Genomic DNA, 20,976 nt, shown 5'->3' with positions numbered 1-20,976 from the left:
ACAAACAGCATGCTTTTACAAATGTCATGGAACATACATGCATATGAAATATACAAATGGAACAGCATACATATGGAAGCTCCATGGACATCCAGTCAGCTATCTTTGCCCAGTACTGAATACAAGGAAACTGAGAGGTATTAAGTGATGCACCAAAGTCACCCAGTTATAAGTGAGCAACTAGATTTTTCCTCAGCTTTATTGTGATATAATTGACATACATCACTGTATAAGTTTAAGGTGTACAGCAGAATGGTTGGACTTACATGTACTGTGAAATGATTGCCACAATGAGTTTAGTTAGCATCCACCATCTCGTATAGATAAAATAAAAAGAGAATGCAAAAGAAGAAAATCCTTTTTTTCTTGTGATGGGACCTCTTAGCATCTGTTCTCTTAACTTTCATGTATACCGTGCAACGGTGTTAACTATAGTCATGTTGTGCGTTATATCCCTAGTGCTTATTTATCTTGTAACTGGAAGTTTATACCTTTTGACCACCTTTCTCCAATTCCCCTTTCCCACCCCCTTCCTCTTGGAACCGTGAATCTGATCTGAGCTATTTTTCTGTTTGATTTTTTTCTTTGTTTCTTTTAGATTCCACATGTAAGTGAGATCATACAGTATGTGTCTTTCTCTGTCTGACTTATTTCACTTAGCATAATGCCTTCAAGTTTCATCCATGTTGTTTCAAATGGTAGGATTTCCTCATTTTTATGGCTGAATAATATTCCATTGTATATATACGCCACATTTTCTTTATCCATTCATCCATTGATGGACACTTACATTGTTTCCATGTTTTGACTATTGTAAACAACGCTGCTATAAACATGGAGGTGCAGATATCTTTTCAAGTTAGTGTTTTTGTGTCCTTTGGATATACTTCCAGATATGGAATTGCTGGATCATATGGTAATTCTGGTTTTAATATTTTGAGGATCCTCCATACTGACAACTGAGATTTGAACCCAGGTTGGCATCATCTGGGGTGGAGAGAACCTCTCACGTTCCCACACCGACCCATTCTCCTGGCTGGGTTGTCTTTAATAAAAGCCCCTCTGTACTTCCATCTTCTGAGAATCTGCAGAACCATGCTTATAACTGGGTGGTCTCTACGTGATTACACAAGAAGCAACATTGTGACTTGGATACAGACCCAGCCCAGAGACTTACCAGCCACGAGCCTTTGGCCAAGTTACTCTCTGAATCAGTTTCTTTTTTAACAAAACAGGGTAATTCTTGCCCTCCGGCTTTTGTGGCATCTAGATGAGTTGATAAAGAAAGGCTCCTGGGGACTTCCCTGGTGGCGCAGTGGTTGAGAGTCTGCCTGCCGATGCAGGGGACACGGGTTCGTGCCCCGGTCCGGGAAGATCCCACATGCCGCGGAGCGGCTGGGCCCGTGAGCCATGGCGGCTGAGCCTGTGTGTCCGGAGCCTGTGCGCAGGGCCCCTGCTCCATCCAGCTGGGATCTGGCCCTTGGTGAGGAGTCCCCACTGATGACCAGTAGAAAAGCAGAGCTGCCCTTCCTGGTCCACACCATCCCTGAGAGCTTGCCATGAGCCAGGTACCATGTGAAACACAGAGGTGACATGCTCTCTGATCCCTGGATGTTCACAGCCTAGTGGGGAAGATGGGAAAATGGCATCAGAGAGAATCCAGGCCCAAGGGAGGAGCAGGGAAGAGAGGGAAGCGTCTGGATATAAAGGGAAAACCACTGGAAATGGCACAGGAGACAATTTTGGAGGCAACACGGGGAGGTGGCTCCTTTGTGTAAGCTGGGCAAGGGAGCCTGGGCCTGGGGACAGGAGAGCGCTCAGTGTAAAGGGGACTGCACAGCGAGAAACCTGGTCCAAGGTTGAGGTGAGAGAAAAAAAGGACATTCAGATTTAGTCTCCAACTTCCCCACACCTCTCGGAGTTTCCATGCTCTGTCTTCTACAAATTTATTAATGAGGGAGTGGACATTTGTTAAACACGTATCAGGACCTGAATCTTCTCCTTTACATTTACGATCTTACTTGATTCTCATACAAAAAAAATTAAGCCCCTGAGAATGGGTGATTACTATCTGCACGTGTCTCTCGGTGGTGGAATAACTGGACGAGGGTCATACTACTCACTCCCTGCGTGTCAGGCTCTCACGGCTGTGGTTTCCTCGCTTGCCACGGTGCCTCTCACATCGGCAGGTCCTGCTGGACAGTGTTTTTTCTCCTTGTTGACCTCTGGCTGCCGCCTCGTCTTCCTCTCCAGGTTGGCTCCCACTTAGGATATGTCCAGTGGGGGAGGCATGTGGACTCACGGAGCTCTTGCCTGTCTTGCTGGCAGAAGCCCCAGCGTGTGTCAGCCTGGTTCTGAGAACCTTGGCAAGGCCCACTAGCTCTTCCTGTGATTCGGAGCGGATGTTCCCACCATGCAGGGCAAGATAGTTGTTCACTTACCAGTGTGAAGTGCCTTCTGTGAGCACCTACTCTTTCATAGAGCGTTGAGCTTGCAACTTCATGTCAGGCTGGGGCAATTCATACAAACTCAGTGAAATGCTATTTCTTTCCAATGTCATTATTTTTGCAGTGATTTCTTTAGTGCTGGTATCCCCTGTATGTGCTGTGATGGCAGGGATCATGAACATTGCATACAATAAATGTTTGTTGAATGACTGAATGAAGGAATGCCTGAAGGGAGACATGGGTTCTAGCAACTATCTATTTATTGTCTCTCTACACGTAGGAGAAATTCCTCTGGTTTTTCAGAAGTAAAGATGGTGGTGGAGAGAGAATCTGGAAGAGGAAATGTACTAGATGCAGTGTTGAAAGATGGCTGGGCACAACTACCTCAGGATCAGAGAGGTATGGTGTATCAGTTAGCTACTGCTGCATAACAAGTGATCTCAAAAATTTAGAGGCTTAAAACAACAAGCATTTATTTAGCTGAGGAATCTGTAGGTCTGCTGGGTGGTTCTGCTGCTGTGGGCTGGGCTTGGCTGGTCCTAGATGGGGTCATTAGTATCTCAGGACAGCTGGGTGTGTTGGCTGGAGGCTGGGTGGTCTAGTATGACCTCCATTGGGATGGCTTATCTCTGCTCCTCATGTTCTCTCATCCTCCAGTGGCTAGTCCAGAGCTGTTCTCATAATGAAGGCAGGTTACAAAAAAGAAAGCAGAAGTACATAGGGCCTCTCGAAGTTTAGGTTCAGAAATGGCACAATGTCACTTCTGCAGCATTGTATTGGCCTAAGTAAGTTATAAGGCCAGCTCAGACTAAGAAGTGGGGATATAGATTTTACCCCTTGCTGGGAAGAACTGCAAAGTCATATTGCAAAGGGCATGGACACAGGAAAGAGTTGGGAACTGTGGCCAATTTTGTAATCGCTTTACCATGAGTGTTTTCAAATCTCATCATTCAGACTTCTAATAAAAATCAGGGCAGGGAATCAAGGAGAGTTCATCCAGCTATCCATGACCAACCCCATGTCCCCTCATTCAGGAAGAATCACCAGGAGTGCTGAGGAGTGGGGTTGTAGAACGCAGGGGTAAAACATCTCTAGAGAATGAGAGCATTATCTTCAAATATGGAAGAAGAAGTAGATGCCCTCAGTGTGGCCTAAAGGAAAGACTTTTCCAACATTTCAAGCTGTCCAGAGAGGGAATGGGCTATCTTGAGAGGTGGTGAGCTCCCCATCTTGGGAGTATGCAAACAGAGGGAGGCAGGCATAATAGTAGAGTGAAGTGCTTCTGCTTTGGCATCAGACAGACCTGACTTTGATTTGCAGCTTGGGAGTTTTATGACTTTAACTCTGTGAGCCAGTTTTCTCACATGCAAAATGGGAATAATAATATTACTTACTGCATTAGGCAATTGCAAGGTTCGAATAAGATAATACAGGGCCTGGCACATAGAAGTTCCCAGTGGCTGAGAGCTGATGGCAATACTGCAGTCCATGTTGTGTATATATATATTTTAAGGGAATTCTGGCATCAGAGTCTTTGGAAACAATATCCCTATTAATGTATTATAATTAGGACACTGTCCCCTCCCCCACCCCCAGCCCTCTCTTGGCCTCTAGAAATGGTCTCTGCTGATTCAGATCCACGCCTGGCCCCCTTTCCTGATGGATTGTGGTATTGAGGTGGCATTTCCGGTCCTCTCACTCGTCACTGCCCCTGCACTTGTGAACATGCCCGATGCTCAAATTGTGTGTGTGTGTGTGTGTGTGTGTGTGTGTGTGACTGTGGGAACCAGAGGCTGTTCTGAGAGGGGCCCCTCCGTTCACCACACGGGACTGATTTGCTCTCTGATGGGTTTCTTTAATCATCCTTTCTGAACTCAGATGAAGTTTAATTTTACCTGGAGGAGAAATAATTAAGACTTGTAAAACCCTGTTGTGAATGGCCCTCCAGAGCTCCCAGCAGAGCTGCCCAGTCTGAGTTTTTGTCACTTCCTGTTCTTAGTCAAGGGCCCCTCCGTGGGTGATTGGCCACTTAGCGCTTGTTAGTGGGTCTAACTTCCATGGGCTCGGGGTGTTTTCTTGGAATTGATCTTCCAGTAAAAAGTAGGCTTTGGAGACATGAAGTAACCATCAGAGAGCCTTAAATAAATCACACTTTATCAACAGGAGAAAACAATGTGCTTAAAACACATACTCCAAGGGAAATGGGGTGCTGTGGAGATTCCGGGCAGGGAGGGTGAGGAGGGGGCTGTGTGCAGCTGTTCTCCAGGGGAACATCAAGTCCTGGGTCACTTTATTGGCCATGTGATGTGGTGTTTCCTGAGTCCCCACCCCAGCTCTGCCCTCACTGGGAGGGGGGTTTCTGAGCCACTCTCCTCCCCTCTGGGGGGTGATGGCTTTGCCTGGGAAAGGAAGGTGGGGAGGGGTCCTGCTCTCTCCTCCCCCCTCCCCCCATCTGCCTCCTCCCTCCTGGGCCCCATCTGCTGAAATGATCCCGGAGATCCTGGGAAACCGGGGTGCAGGGGCCCCAGTTCTCCAGGAACGTGGTCGTGTGGAGACATCTCATTGGGGCGGAGGACAAAGATGAGCCCCACCCACCCCTCTTGTCCGCCCGTTCCCCACACAAGGGCCCAGGGAGGGGGCTCCGTCCCTCTGGACGCTCAGTCAGCAGGCGTTGGCCGAGGGCAGCCTGTGCCCGGCTCTGTGCGTGGCCGGGGATTCAGGCAGGACAAACCCTGGTCCCCACCTCGCTTTGTGCACAGTGAGGCCACATCGGCCTCTGACCCGCACGCTGTCACCTCTGTCCCCTCACCCTGCTTTGTGTTCCTTTAGCGAGTGTCACCACCTGCCTCTGGACATGGCTGTGTCTGTTCACGTCCATCTCTCCACTGAATGTCAGCTCCAATGAGGACGGGCCTTTTCCTGTCCTGCGCAAAGCTGTGTCCCCAGGCCTGGGACAGCTCCCGGCGCATAGTGGACACTTTCTTTCGTCAGCGAATGTCATTGGACGTGGTCTAGTGGAGGAAACAGGAGGCACAGAGTTGCGGGTGTCCTCAGGGGGCCGCCTTCCTTGGTGTGTGAGGGCGAGTGCCCGGGGGACACGGGGGGGTCAGCCACAGCATCTGCTATGATCATAAGAGCATCCCGTGCACGGAGCGCCAGGGCTCCGAACCAGCAAACTCCACTCTCTCTTGACCAAGGCCAACCCAGCCCCCGTTGGTGACAACTGTCCTCCTGCTGCCACCAGGCCACTTGGATCTGCACGCCTCCCGCCTCAGCCCGGCCCTCCCCACGGGTGGAGAGAGGGCTCAGCTGGGGCATCTGCGCCGCTGGTCATTGATCTCCTGCTCTGCTCAGGGTAGGTTCAGCCTGCCGGGGGGCTGCCCTGTTGGTAGAGTCTGCCGTTTTGCGCCCTTTGATGAGGTGGTGGCAGAGGTGATGGGAGACCAGGCCTGGCCGTCCCCAAGCCTCTCGGAGAGGCTGCTCCTCCCCACGGGGGAGCTTTGATGAGCTAGCTGTGTGCTTTGAACCTTATGACTGAAAACTGCTGGAGCACGTGAGACACCTACTAATAAGACTTAAAAAGAGCAACTGGTGTCCCAGGGCCGGATCCAGGAGGCACCTAGTGGAGCACAGACATGCCTGGGCCCAGGCCCCAGGTCAGGGGCAGTCTTGGGGTTTGTCAGGTACGGAGGAGATAGGCTGGTGCAGGAGCCAAGTCCTGTGGGTTGGGGCGGAGCTCAAGGCCACAGTGACAGGGGACTCAAGAGACCCAGGGGGAGGGGCTGCCTTGCCTGGGTCCCCCCAGGGCGGGTGAAGGCAGCAAGGTCCCAGCCAGGTTCCAGGCTCAGCCGTCCAGGCTTGGGCACCGAACCACACAGACTGGGGTTCAAATCCCAGCTCTGCCACCTTTCAACCTCAAATCACTTCTGAGTCTCATTTTCTTCATCTGTAAAATAGGGATAATCAACCTTTTAAATGGAGGCAGCAACAAAGAGCTAGACTAGGTTTCCTGGGATCCAGTCCTACTTCTGCCACTTATTAACCATGTGACCTTGAAGTGGTTTATGTGACTTTTCTGAGCCTGGACTTCTCATCTGTAACTCGTGGAGATAATAGTGCCTGCCCATTGGGCTGTTGTGAGGACTCCATGAATGCACATTTGAGCGGCTCAGAAGAGGGGCCTGGCCTACAGTAACCATGTATAGGTGGTTACCATTATTACTGTGATTATAATTCGTAACTGTTTATGTCCATCCTCTGCTCAGAGTCCCCGCTGGGTTCCCATCTTGCTTAGTGTAAAACTCACAGTCTGTAAGTGGCCCTGGATGGCCTCCTGCCACCCACTGCTCCGAGCTCTCCTTCTACTCCCCTCCTCCTCTACAGTCAATGGTATATTTCTGCCTCAGGGCCTTTGCACTCACTCTTCTCCCTGCCTGGAATGCTCTCCCACCATGGCTCATTCCCTTACTTTCTTCTGGTCCCTATCAAGTGCTTTCTCATCCCCATCCCTGGCTCAGGTCCCTTTCTCATTGCTCTCTACCCCTACCTTGCTTTGTTTCTCTTCAGAGCATTAATCTGACACTAAGCTACATATTCATTGCTTATTCTCACCAGAATAAGTGCCCTACAGGGCTAGGGGAATGCAGAATTTTGAATGGGTCACACGGTCCAGCCCTGGAAATGAGGGTGGAGGCCACCTCAGCCCCACAGAAGGAGAATGGAGAGGGGCAGATCTTCCCCCCCCACCAAAAAAATCCCTCAAATCAGGAGTCCATAACTGGCAGGAGGAGAGAGATGGGGGCAGGGATGGGGAGGAAACCCCAGGTGCCTACTATAGAGATCAAGATCAAGATCAAGAATCAGGGGGCTTCCCTGGTGGCGCAGTGGTTGGGAGTCCGCCTGCCGATGCAGGGGACATAGGTTCGTGCCCCGGTCCGGGAAGATCCCACATGCCGCGGAGCAGCTGGGCCCGTGAGCCATGGCTGCTGAGCCTGCGCGTCCAGAGCCTGTGTTCCGCAACGGGAGAGGCCACAACAGTGAGAGGCCCGTGTACAGCAAAAAAAAAGATCAAGAATCAGGAAATGAGGGGGCAGTTCCAGAGTGTCTGAGTGAGGACATGGGCTTCAGAGCAGGGTCGGTTCCCAGCTGTGTGAAAACCTCTCTGAGGCTCGGCTTCTGCGGGATTGGACTCACTGTGTTCATGACACCTGGCCCGTGGGGGCTGAGATCACCCAGAGGACAGGGCAGGGAGCACCGTGGAGGGGACTCAGGCGGCCTTGGTTCAGGCATTGGCCCCTCCACGTGTGGCCCTGGGGCCTCGGGGGCCGTGCCCCTCCCCCTGCTGCCCCAAGGGCTCTGTGAGGGGAAAGGGACCCCAGGAGGAGTGAGGAGAATCGTGGTATCCTGCGGGAGGGGGAGACCTGGAGGTGGTCCAGGCCCCCCCGATCTCACAGGAGAGGAAACACACACGTTCTCCTCACCCTCGGGTCATCCCCAGCCCCAGGAGTGACTGAGGAGCTGAGTCCTGCTGGGTTCCCACTGGCCATTCAGACCCTTAACTCCTCCACGTAACGGCCCCTGTCTCAGCCCTTTGCCTGCGGAGACACCTGGTGCTGGGTGAGGAGGCCATTCTCAAGCTCCAGAAAACTGAGGAACGAGGAGGGTCTCCCAGAGACGTGCCCCACGTCCAAGTGCACAAGAACTGGCCCACTTGGAGGTTTGCTGAGCCCACCCCAGCTCTCACCAGCCTCCACCCCCTCTAGGTGAATTTCCCTGGCTTCTCTGGCCCCTCTTGGGGTTGCCAGGATCACACTGGCCATGCAGATGTGGAAGGGGCCCTGCTGGGCTGCTCTGGCTGAACCCGACATCCCTGCTCCTGGGGCTCAGAGACAGATGGGCCTTTGTCACACAGCTCAGAGGGCAGCTGGACAGGCAGGGCCCACAGAGGAGTGGCCTGAGTCCTGCTGGACACCCAGTGAGCCAGGGACTGCTGTGAGGCAGGAGAGGGCTGGGTAGCAAGAGTGCAGGGGACAACGGTGACATAGAGTCAGGTGAGCCAGGCTGGCAGTGAGGAGAGAGGAAACCTTCCCCATGGAAGGGGTTGGCCGGAGGGAGGCACACAAGAGGCTCTAGAGCAGCAGGTAGGGGCTCTGAAAGGACCGCAGTGGCGGGCAGGAAAGGCGGGTGGGCAACAGGTGTGTGGTGAGCGCTGGGTCCCACAACACTGCTGGAGGAGAGCAGACCATCTCAGCTGGTGGCCGAGACCCGGACTCCCTCTGACAGGTGCGGTCCCGGACTGGGTTGCATGGTGAATTCCAGAGTCTGCCAGTGGTAGGACTCGAGCTGCTTATATACTTCCTCACTCGTGCATTGATGTGACAAGTGTTTACTGAGGGCCTACTGTGTGCAGGGCACCAGGACACGGTGGTGAGCAAGACAGGCTCGGCCCTGCGCTGTGGAGCTAACACGCTGCCGAGAACACAGACGGGGACGAGCCAGTGACATGTACCCTTTTTTTGAAGTTGATGGAGGGGAAACTGAGGTCTATAGAGGAAAAAGGATTTTACGATGAGGGAGCTGGGATTCAGAGAAGTTAGTAACTTGCCTGAATGACACAGACAGTAAGTGGCGGAGCAGGTGCACACCTAGAAGCACCCCAAGTCCGTGCGTTAACCCCAGTGTTCACCCTGGGCACCTCCTAGAGGGAGGCTGCAGGGGAGCCCAGGCTCTCCCGTCCTTGCTGTCGGACTCTTACGGGGGGAGGGGGTGGGTGCGGAGTCCGCATTGGGTCCAGCTCTGCAGCCGACCATAGAGGTGGATCGCATAGGACCATGGCCAGAGGACAGTTCCCACTGGGGCAGGGCATGGGGCTGAGGCTGGCAAGACCAGGGGGACACTGAAGCCCAGGCCTGGGACACCACATCCCATGGCCAAGGCAGAGGGACTAAAGCTGGACCGTGTGGAGAACAGAGGCAGGTCAGCAGACGGCAGCTCAGGCGGCGTCAGGGGAGGAGGCCAGGAGAGACGGCCAGCACTTGGCCAGGCCCCTTCTGCTCACCTTGTGGGCCAGGTAGAGCTGAGGCCGGCTTCAGCAGGTGGCCACCCTGCCTACCCCACACATGTCCTACATCCAGGAGCTTCCGTCAGCCACCCGATGACTCTGGACGCTCTAGCTGTTTACCCGCAGCCTGTTCCTCTGGGTGATGCCGACATCCCTGTGTGGGTACCAGCACCTGTGACCCAGGCGTAGGTGTGATGTTTGGGTTTTTTTTTGTCCCCGATAGAGGATAATGACATACTATTATGGGGTCCATTTACATCCAAGGGAGACATGAGATCGTCAATTATCAGAAGCAAGTCTGTTGTGTTTACCTCCTGGATTGAGTCCCTCCTTGAAGGTAATAAGTAGGGCGGGCGCATTAAGGAAGTACCAGCTGCATGCTCTTGGGGGGAGAAGGGAGGTGTGATGTCAGGAAGGGCCTGGTGGTCAAGGCAGGATGAGCTGAGGAATAAATGAAAAGGCTCCTCAGTTGCCCAGGCTGCTCCTTGCAGGGAGAAGTCCCCCACCCCACCCGTCTCATCTCTGCACTTTCCTCTGTGAGGGCTGGGAGTGAGGGGAGCCGGAGAGGGAGCCCTAGAGGAGGAGTCAGGCACACAGAGATCCCCACTTCCCTGCTGTGCAACTTTGGGCAAGTTTTCTCCCCTCTCTGGGCCTCAGTTTCCTCATCTGTAGATGGGATCAGCCCTTCCCTCTCAGGGGGGTTGTAGAATGAGCCCTAAAAGCTGCACAAATGGACACTCAGGAGTGGAGGGGCAGTGAGGGCAGTGGTCAGGGGCTGGGGCTGGAGTCTGTCACTCAAGCCTGTGAGATCGAGCAAATTTATTACCTTCGCAGGGTCTCAGTTCCCTCAGCTGTAAAATGGGGATAGTATTAGTCCTTACCGTAAAAGGTGGTTGTGAGAATTAATGAGGTGATGCACACAGAGCCTGGTACACAGTAAGCCCCAACCAGTGGTATTATTGGTATTATTATTACTGTTATAATGGCCATGAATAAAAGAATCGGAAACTTTCATGCTTTCCATCAGCCCTGACTCCCTATGCCTGTGGAGCTTGGTCCCACTGTGCTTTGCCCTCTCTGCTGTGAGTACTGCCCCAAATACAGTTTCTTCCTTGGGAATGGCTTAGGGAAGGGAGGATGTGTTGCTTGTGCCTGGTGTTTAGACTACATTTTTCCAAAGAAACATTGTTCTTCATAGTTATAAGTAGTAGAAGCTATTAGAGCTTTTGTTTTGACTAACCATAGTCTATAGCAGAGTTTAATGAAACAGTATGTTCTGAGTTCCAAAAAACTTTTGGAACACAGCATTTCTAAATCGTTGGAGAAAAAACAATCCATCAGGTACCTATTGTGTGCTAGACATTGTGCTAAATACATTGCCTATGCTAATGTCCTTAATTTTTGCAGCAAACCGATGATATTGGTGGTGTTAACTCTGGTTTAGAGAAGTCATGCTCAGAGAGGCTAAGCCATTTGCCAATATTTCCAGACTATTAAATGTTGGAGCCAGAATCAGAACCCAGATGTTTCTGATACACGGTACCTGCATATAATATCACTACCTTCTGGTATAGTGCCACTGACAACACAGCTTGAAAAGAAAAGAAAGGAGAAGGAAAGAACTAGTTTCACCAGTAACTGAGACTGCTGACATATACCACCTCCTGGTAGCAGTTAACATGACCTAGGTTTAAGCCAATCCATTCAGACCATTCCTCTGGCTACAGTAATTGGCTCAGGGATGGGCCTGTGACCAAACAAGAGCCATTGTTTTACCAGGAGACTTTTACTGGGGCTACTCTTGCTCTTCCCACTGAACTTGAACTAGATTCTTCCCACTGAACTTGAACCTGGAAGTCCACAGTCTAGAGCTATTGTTCCCATCTTGAGTGTAGCCTGAGAATGAAGACAACGTGTAGAGGAGAAATAGAAAGAATTCTGATCTTATGACACCATTGGTGGCCCCATCAAGTTATTCCCAACTCAACTCTAACCCTGTAAGCTTTACATTACACCAGACATTGAGTTAATTCTCTTTTTGCATGAGCCATAAATGAGTCCTAGCTGGTTCACAAACCCATGAGAAAAAGCACAAGTAGAAACATGGTTTAGGGTGAGACTATGGAGGATGCCTCAGATCCCAACTGTAGAAACCCACCAGGCATCTGGGAGCTGAAAGTCACATGGCAGAGACGCTCTCTGACTCTCCATGCCTCTCTCTGCCTTTCTCCCTGACTGGGTCTGCAGAATGACTCATCTGTATTTCCCTTTGCCCATCTTCTTCATCTCCTTTGCAGACCAGCCTCTCTGCTCTCTCATGACCAAGCATGACCACACCTAAATAATGAGCAGACCCTCGGACTGATGTGATTGGTTCTCCAAAGCTGTTTGACTTGATCCCCACGTTGCAAACAGAGGAGAAGGGATCTGATTTTTCCAACCTGGACGAGTGTACCTTCCAGGCCTGTTCAACAGTAGGTGTTGGAGGGGAACCTTACTGGACTTGTGGGCTGACAAGGAGAGACGTGCAAGGAAAAAATAATTGGCCTTTCTACCCAGATGGGAGTTAATAGTGGCTGTTTTACAGTTGGGGAAACTGAGACTCTAAGAGGCAAAGTCACCTGCTAAGATCTCCTGGCTTGTGAGTTGTAGACTCAGGATTCATACCTTGTTCTGCTGAGCCCTGACCTCCATGGTCTTTCCCCAGTTCCCCCAACTCTCCCCGCCTCCCCCAAGCACTCTTCTGTGGCTACTTGCCCCCATCTCCTCCTCCAGCCTGCTCACTTCTGCCAGGACGACCAGAGCAGAAGACAGGAAAGCCGACTTCCCCAAGAAGAGAGGTAACTCAGGGGCCATGGGTGAGGGGGCAGGCTCGTATTTACCCCTCGTGCATCTGTGAAGTTTGCAGTGTTCCACCAGAGCAAGCGGGCCCTGCCTTCGCTTCCAGAGTCAGGCCTGGGCAGCCAGCGCTCAGTTATTAAACACAAATAAGAACTTAATTAAAATTTCATGATGGTTGTGTTTCACCCAAACAGCTGATGGCCTTGCATTTTCACCTGAGTCCAGCGGTCCCACCTCGGAGATCTTCACCCAAAGCCTTTTGACCCCCACAGATCAGTTTGGATAACAAAGTCTCTTGTGATCGTGGCGAAGTCCAAAGTGAGGTCGGCTTTCTTCAGACGCAGCACCCTGGTGACTGTGGTTAAACAAGGCCCTCTTGGGAGCGAGGCTGGGCTTTCCCACAGCTTCTGCCGGCCACATAGGTCCCAGCCTCTGGTTCCTGGAGATGATCTCTGACATTTACTCGGTGGGAATCAACAGGATGATTCCAGGCAAACAACAGCCAGGAAGGATTTAGGAAGAGGGACTGCAGTGCGGGTTGTACCTGGGGGTTACTGAAAACCACATCCCCGCAGACAGGGACGGTGGGAGGGTGGGGATGTGTGGAGGTCCCCTTGCTACTCCCGCAGGAGTCTTTTCAGGGTGTCTTAAGGACAGAAGGTGACCTTGGAGCGGTGACACAACCTCTCAGGTCCTCAGTTTCCCCAGTCAGAAGGTAGAGCTGATGAACCCTCCTTCACAGGAGGTTGTGAGGGTCACAGGGAAGGGGCTGCAGGAGGCTCTCAGCATGACTCCTGGTACACAGTACGAGCTCAGATAAGTAAGAAGCCTTTACTTGGGTTGGGTGCCCAGATGACTTGCTGAGTCAGGTGGGGCTGGTGATGGGGAGCCCTGGCTTCCAGCCCTGTCCGTCCCATCGTCGATCATCTGAGGATGCTCTGGGCAGGAAGGTGGATGGACCATGAGGTGAACCGGATGTGGAAGAACAAGGGTCTGGATGACACGCTTTCTCACAAGTTAGGCAGGAAAGGGTTTGGGGGGAAGCCCCAGGCATAGGGAATGAGAAGCTGAACTTGACATTTGCAGAATCTGGTGACAAGTAAGAGATCATTGGATTGGCCAGGCCAGGTGTCCCATCAGTGGGTAGTATGCAGGTGCGCCTTGCAGACAGGAGCTGCTCCATCCATTGTATGGGCCTGGGAACATCGAGGAGTTGATGTCCAGGACCAGCCCTCAGCCAGTGAAGGCTGGAGCTGGAGGTAAGCCCTAGTTTCCTCACCCCTCCCCTCTGCTGGGGCAGCTCTGAGGTATGTTCTGCATCGCCTCCCAGATTGCCCTGCCCCCGGGACTGAGGCCCTGCCACCTGCAGCAGTCACCTGCTACATACGCACCTGTTACCAGCTTCCTTCCCTTCCCTGTCTCACTTCCCCAGTTGTCCTGATGCTTACCTGGACCACCTCCCCAATAAACTACTCACCCTCAAATCCTTGTGGCAAGATCTTCTTCTGGGGAAGCTGAGAAAGGGGGTGAGAGGGGAAGAGTGGGCCCCAGAGGAGCAAGGCTGTGACACAAGTTGTGGGGATCCTGGTACCAGGCAAGGGTCCAAGGTGGGGATCTGGTTTCTGGAGCAAGGCAGGGGCCCATCACCCTTCCCCAAGGATGGTGCTGAGGATGGAGATAAAGGTGGGAACAGCGGAAGGTGTCATAGGCACCTTCTTCATCAGGCACGGCTCACAGGTAGATGAGCTCATACCATCCTCACAACAGCCCTGTGCTGTGGCTTCTATGACTGCCCCACTTTACAGAGGAGGAGGCTGAGGCACCTGGAGGTTGAGTAGCCTGCGGAGTGGTGGAGGGGCGGCAACCAGGCAGACTCAGGGCTTTACCTCCTTGGTTACCAGCTGCATTAAAAACTCTGAGAGGCCCTGTGGCAGAGAACCAGGTAGTTTTCAGCTCTCCCCAAACATGTATGACAAGGAATCCTCTGCCCGGAGCACATCTTTGGACTCTGGAACCAGCTTCAGGACATATAGAGCCTGTATAGAGCCGCAAAGCCCCAACTTGTACGGGAATTTCCCGTTTGCCCCAGGCTTTCCCTGCGGATGCAGAGATAAGCCACATTCCCAAGGCTGGGGAGGTGGCGGTGAGGCTAGGAGGCCAGAATGATGCAAGGTGATGGTCCCGTGAGGGCTGTCACTGGGACAGGGACACAGGGCTGGGGTGAGGGAGTGGGCGATAGGAGACGCATTGGAGAAAGAATGGGAGGGTGTGACGGATCCCGGGAGGTGGTCCGTGTGGTGTGGATGCAGAGTTTTCAAGGCTTCCTGGGGTGGGGTTGAGGCTTAGGACCTACTCTAGAGACAATCAAAGAATCTAAGGGGAAGGAGAAAGGCTGGGGGAGCTGGGCAGGAAGCAGATCTAATCTTTGAGGAAGAAGAACTGGATTCAGAGTTGGCAGATTGGGCTCTGGGCCAGACTCTGCCTCTAAGTCACTGGGTGGCCTTGGACTTCACATCCAAGGGGCTTTAACTAGATGATCTTCAAATCCCCTCTCAGCTCAGATCTCAGCTCCACATGGCTCTGCATTATTGATGTTCTCCTGGGTTTTCCAGTTAAAATCAGCATCTTGGCAAAAGAAAGATGTGCTCCTATGTTGGGAGACCCTGGGGGAAATCCATCATAGGTCTGGCACTCTGAAAGGAGCTCTCTGTGCTCCTTCAAGGTCACTTGTGCACAAGGGTCCACCCCTTTCACCTGCTCAAGGACATCAGTCCAACAACACCTCCCTTCCTGGGTCATCAAAGTTCCTTTCTGCCTGGGGTCATTCCCATCAGTTTGTAGGCATGTCATTATCTCTCCATCAAAACCCCATGCCAACCTTCATGTTACTGTAACATTCCTCAAAAGAGGTTTTACACTTGTTCTCTTCCACTTGTCCTCCCCAAGGGAACCTGTACTTCCTGGGTGGTACCCAAGTGGCTGCACCCAGGGCCTTTTCTGCACCTGGACCAGGTTTCGACGATCCTGGGCCTTGAGCCCGACGACATCCCTGATGAGCCTTTTCAGGGGTCTAGAGAGGCAATGAGGATGGTCAGCCTGTGTCTACTTGTTGAAGTCACCAAAGCTCAGCCTAGATCCAGGGGGAGGGACATAGGACTCACCTCTTAATGGAAGGAGTGTCAGAGAATTTGCAGACATGTTTTTTTTGTTTGTTTGTGCGGGCCTCTCACTGTTGTGGCCTCTCCTGTTGCGGAGCACAGGCTCCAGACGCGCAGGTTCAGCGGCCATGGCTCACGGGCCCAGCCGCTCTGTGGCGTGTGGGATCTTCCCGGACCGGGGCGCGAACCCGTATCCCCTGCATCGGCTGGCGGACTCTCAACCACTGTGCCACCAGGGAAGCCCACAGACATGTTTTAAAACTGCCAGAGACCATATAGATCATTCTCATGCCAAGTTCTGTAGAGTTCTGAGAGTCTTCCTGCTTCTTAACATTTCTATCAAGGATAGAAAAATTCAGTGTCCTGAATGAGATGAGAGATCTGAGCTACACTGAGGCTAGAACCCCACTTTGGGGAGTGGTCCTAACTTGCTGGTAGAGGCTCAGTTGAAGTTCACTGCCCACCCACCCATCCAGTTACCCATTCCCCCCACCCCAAAATCTAGTAATGTGAGCAATTCTGGGCTTCAGACCAATCAGATAGATGGTAACTCCCCACTGCAGACTGAGGGTGGGAACAGTGGAGCATAGCTACATTTTCTGGACACTGTTTTTCCTATGGAATAGAGGGACAGAAAAGCTCTTTGGGACAGATTTCCTGAATTTTCTGTCTCATGATTAACAAATTAACAAATTAACAAATTTAATCTGATCCTGAGAGGAGGAATTATTTCTAATCTGAGCAATTCCTAAATAAAATCCCTGGAGGAGTGGGGCTGGAGAAATGATCAGAGAGAAGCCTCATTTGTCTCTGTAGACTTTAATATTTAACTATTTAATATTAATATCTATACATCATTATTCTAAATTTAACATTAAAATTAATATCACACACATATATACATATGCATACATATATAAATTCACAGTTTCACAAGTGAGGGGTATTTATCATACAAAGGAATTCTACACTTTGCACTTTACAAAAGAATTTGCCAAAGGCTTCCTTGAAGTGTTGTGCTCTCCAGGGAGGGACAGAGAAGGATTTTGATTTTCAAACATTTTCTTGTCGTGCTCCGATGCAACCTTAAAAGTGTGTTCGATTTCTGTTTCAAGTTCCGTTTGATTCAACCAGCATTTTCTCAAGCTCTGATTAAGTCCTGGGCACTGTGCTTGGCACTGTGGAGGAGCAAAGATGAATAAGATCCATGTTCAAAGGGAGACAGACTCTGTAAACCCGCTCACAGAGGCAGCTCTTCCAGAATGTGCCTGGCCAGCTGTCATCAGGGACAGCTCTGCAAATTCGTCAGCATCGTCCGAATATCCCACCAGCAGCTGAGCCTGGAGAGGTGCCTCTGGTGTTCCAGGCTGGTGGGGAGGCTAGGAAGGTCTGTGATTGGGTGAGGGGAGAAACAATACCTCCTCTGTTCTCTTCCTCCATCACTGGGCTTGTTCCACAAAAGTGCCAATTTTTAATAAAACAGGGCAATTATGTGAACATGATGGCTTTTGAAGCTACCATAAAAGAGAGAGCCTGTGATAGCAAGTCCAGGGTCATCCACCAGATTTGTGAACCTTACACCTCTGATGCTGGGGGCTCGTGAATCCCTAGGGCAGGTTGCAGTTATTTCTTTCCTTTTTATCTACTTTTTTTTCCTTTTGGAGAGTGGGTTTGGGTCAATGAGCCTTGAGTGCTGCTGAGACAGGTGGAGGTGAGGATGTTGGGAACAGCCTGAAATGGAGTGGGACGTACCTTTTTCCTGATCTTAGGGGAAAACAGTCCTTTGTCCTTGAGTATAATGTTAATTGTAAGTTTTTTGTAGATGCCATTTATGTTTCAGGAAGTTCCCTTCTATTCTCTAGTTTGCATAGAATTTGTCAAATCTTTTTTTCCCCCTGCATCTATTGAGATGATCATATGATATTTTTTCTAATTTATCAATACAGTGTAGTACATTGATTGAGGGTAGGTTTTTAAAAAAAATTTAAAGCATTTTGGTAAAATATACTGAACATAAAATGCCAGTGGCATTGTCTCAGTTTTTGTTTGTCTGAGAGAGTCTTTATTTCTCCTTCAACTTATTTACTTAATTTTAAAATTATGGTCAAAAATGTAACATAAAATTTACTGAATTTTCAAAATTCAGTTTCAGTTTCAAAACTGAAACTCTGTACATTAAACCCCATTCCTACCTCCTCCAAACTATTTTAGATTCCACATGTAACTGATATCATATGGTATTTGTCTTTCTTGGACTTACTTTGCTTAGTATGATAATCTCTAGGCCCATCCATGTTGTTGTAAATGGCAAAATTGCATTCTTTTTTATGGTTCAGTAGTATTCCATTGTATATAGGTACCAGGTCTTCTGTATCCATTCATCTGTTGTTGGACACTTAAGTTGCTTCCATGTCTTGGCTGTTGTAAATAGTGCCACTACGAACATTGGGATGCATGTGTCTTTTCAAATTAGAGCTCTTGTCTTTTCCAGATATATGCTCAGTAGTGGGATTGCTGGATCGTATGGTAACTCAATTTTAATTTTTTGAGAAACCTCCATACTGTTTTCCATAGTGGTTGCGCCAATTTACATTCCCACCAACAGTGCAGAAGGGCTCCCTTTCTTCCACACCCTTTCCAGCATTTATTATTTGTAGACTTTTTAATGATGGCCTTTCTGACCAGTGTGAGGTGATACCACATTGTTGTTTTGATTTGCATTTCTCTAATAATTAGCAATATGGAGCATCTTTTCATGTGCCTGTTGGCCATCTGTATGTCTTCTTTGGAGAAATGTCTATTTTGGTCTTCTGCCCATTTTTTGATTGTTTTTTTGTTAGTGAGTTGTGTGAGCTGTTTGTATATTTTGGAAATTAAGCCCTTGTCGGTCACATTATTTGCAAATATTTTCTCCCAATCTGTAAGTTCTCTTTTCGTTTTATTTATGGTTTCCTTTGTTGTGCAAAAGCTTATACGCTTTTGCTTATAACATCTTTTCATGTGCCTATCGGCCATCTGCATTTCCTCTTTGGAAAAACATCTATTCATAATTCAGTCTTGATAGGTTGTATGTTTCTAGAAATGTATCCATTTATTTTGGATTATCAAATTTGTTGGTGTATAATTGTTCAACTTGAAGGACTCCCTTTAGCATTTCCTATAGGGAATTTCTAGTGTTGATGCACTCCCTTAACTTTTGTTTATCTGGGAAAGTCTTAATTTCACCTTTATTTTTGATGGATGTTTTTGCCAAATATAGTATTCTTGTTTGGTAGTTTTTTATTCAATTCTTTGAATACATGGTCTCAATCCCTCTGGCCTGCCAGGCTTCTGCAAAGAAATCTGATGATAATCTTATAAAATCTTCCATGTACATGACAATTCATTTTTCTCTTTCTGCTTTCAAGATTTTCTCATTATGAAGTTTAACAGTTTAATTATAATGTGTCTCTGTTTGTGTTCCTTTGGGTTTATCCTAATTGGAGTTTGTTGAGATTCTTGCATTTCTTTCTCAAGTTTGAAATGTTTTTGACCATTATTTCTTCAAATAAACTCTCTGCCCTCTTTCTCTCTCTTCTTTTGGGACTCCCAACAATGTTCCATAAATCTCTTAGGCTCTCTTCACTTTTCTTCATTCTTTTTTCTCTTTGATCCTTTGACCTGAAAATGATCTGTCCTTAAGTTTGCTGATTCTTTATTCTGCTTCATCAAGTTTGCTGCTGTACCCCTTTAGTGAAATTTTCAGTTCAGTTATGGTATTCTTCAGCTCCAGAATCTCTCTCTTTGTTGATAGTCTCATTTTGTTCATGCATTATATTTCTGATTTTGCTTAGTTGATTTTTGTTCTCTTTTAGCTCGCTGAACATCCCTAAAATGGTTAATTCTTTTCCGGTAATTCATAGATCTCCATTTCTTCAGAGCCAGTCTCAGGAGATTTATTTTGTTCCCTTGAATGGGTCATATTTCTCTGTTTCTTTGTATACTTTGTGATCTTTTGCTGGGATTTGGACATTTGAATGAACAGCTACCTCTTAAGTCTTTATGGACTGGCTTCACACAGAGGAAGACCTTCACCCATCAACTTGACTAGGGATTGTGAATACTTCTCAAACTTTTTCTGGAGATGTATTTTTGGGCTTGTGTCTGTAATATTCTAGTTAAATAGGCTTGCCCCTTTTTCTTATTAGGAGCTCATAATATCTTGTTCCCCTCTGGTGTCCATATATGGTACTGGAGTCTCCTTGGTGCTGTATGTGCAGTGGCACTCACCTTTGTTCTCAGTGACCCCCATCCTGACATCTAAACTATGCCACTATTCCTGTCAGTGCTCCAAGTCAGGCAAGACATAAACCAGTCCCCTGTGCAGCGCCCTGAAAAGCCAGAATGTTGGATGCATGTTCCATTCTTTTTTTTCCTTCTTGAGGGAGCAGATGGGAGTTGAGACTTTTTATCCTGATTGTACTGTGCTGCATTGAGCATGGGGAGGGCCTAGGGCAGGCAGATGCAACAAACTTTCCTACCCGCTTTGATGAAGTTTTTATTAGCTCTGGAATTCCAATTATGCATATGCCAGGTTGTTTGATATTGTCCTACAGATCTTGGTTGTTCTACTTTTTTTTTTCTCACTATTTTTCCTTTTTGAGTTTCTATTGGGCAATTTCTACTGACTTACCTTTAAATTTAGTGATTCTTTCTTTGGCCGTATTGAGTCTACTAATGATTCCTTTAAAGTCATTCTTTATCTCTGTTCTTGTGTTATTTATTTCTAGCATTTCCATTCTTTTTCTTATAGTTTCTATATCTTTGCTGAAATTATCCATCTGATCTTACATATTGTCAACTTTTTCTACTAGAGCCTTTAATATATTAGTTATAATTATTAGTTATTTTGAATTTCATGTCATAAACTTCCAACATCTGTATCTTATTACTTTGTTTCTTCAGACTGTGTTTTTTTTTTCTTGATCTTTGTATGCTTCATAATTTTTGGTTGAAAGCCAGACATCTTGGTAAGACATTAGAGTCTGAGGTAAATACCCTTAATGCCTGGAAATGGGCACATCTTACCTCTCTTAGGCCTTTGGTGAGAAGACTTGAGTTAATCTAGTTAAGAGCAAGGTCCAATTTTTGCTATGTTTACCCTCAGTGCGTAACTTTAAAATCTTGTAGCAATACCTTGTGTGGGGTTGTTTTGCTAGTACAAAGTCTGTTCAACCCTCAGCTTCAGGTTTTTCCTTTGCCCTGTGATTCAGAGTTGGTCTTTTTTGCCTGCTTTTGTTCCCCTGCTGTCCCTCTCTCAATAGTACTATGCCATTATCTGTCACTGAAAGCTTATTAGCTTGGTGGTGGGGGGCAGGGGCAGGGGGAAATTTGCCTCTGTCTTAGGCATATGCCATGTCCCTGGTCTTGGGATGTGGTCTCATTTCTTCTGCTCCTTCCCTATCTGTAGCTTGTATTTCTACCCTTCCCC

The sequence above is a fragment of the Phocoena phocoena genome, chromosome 1 (genome assembly GCF_963924675.1).
Source record: "Phocoena phocoena chromosome 1, mPhoPho1.1, whole genome shotgun sequence".
NCBI lineage: Eukaryota > Metazoa > Chordata > Mammalia > Artiodactyla > Phocoenidae > Phocoena > Phocoena phocoena.
This window is presented reverse-complemented; position numbering follows the sequence as displayed.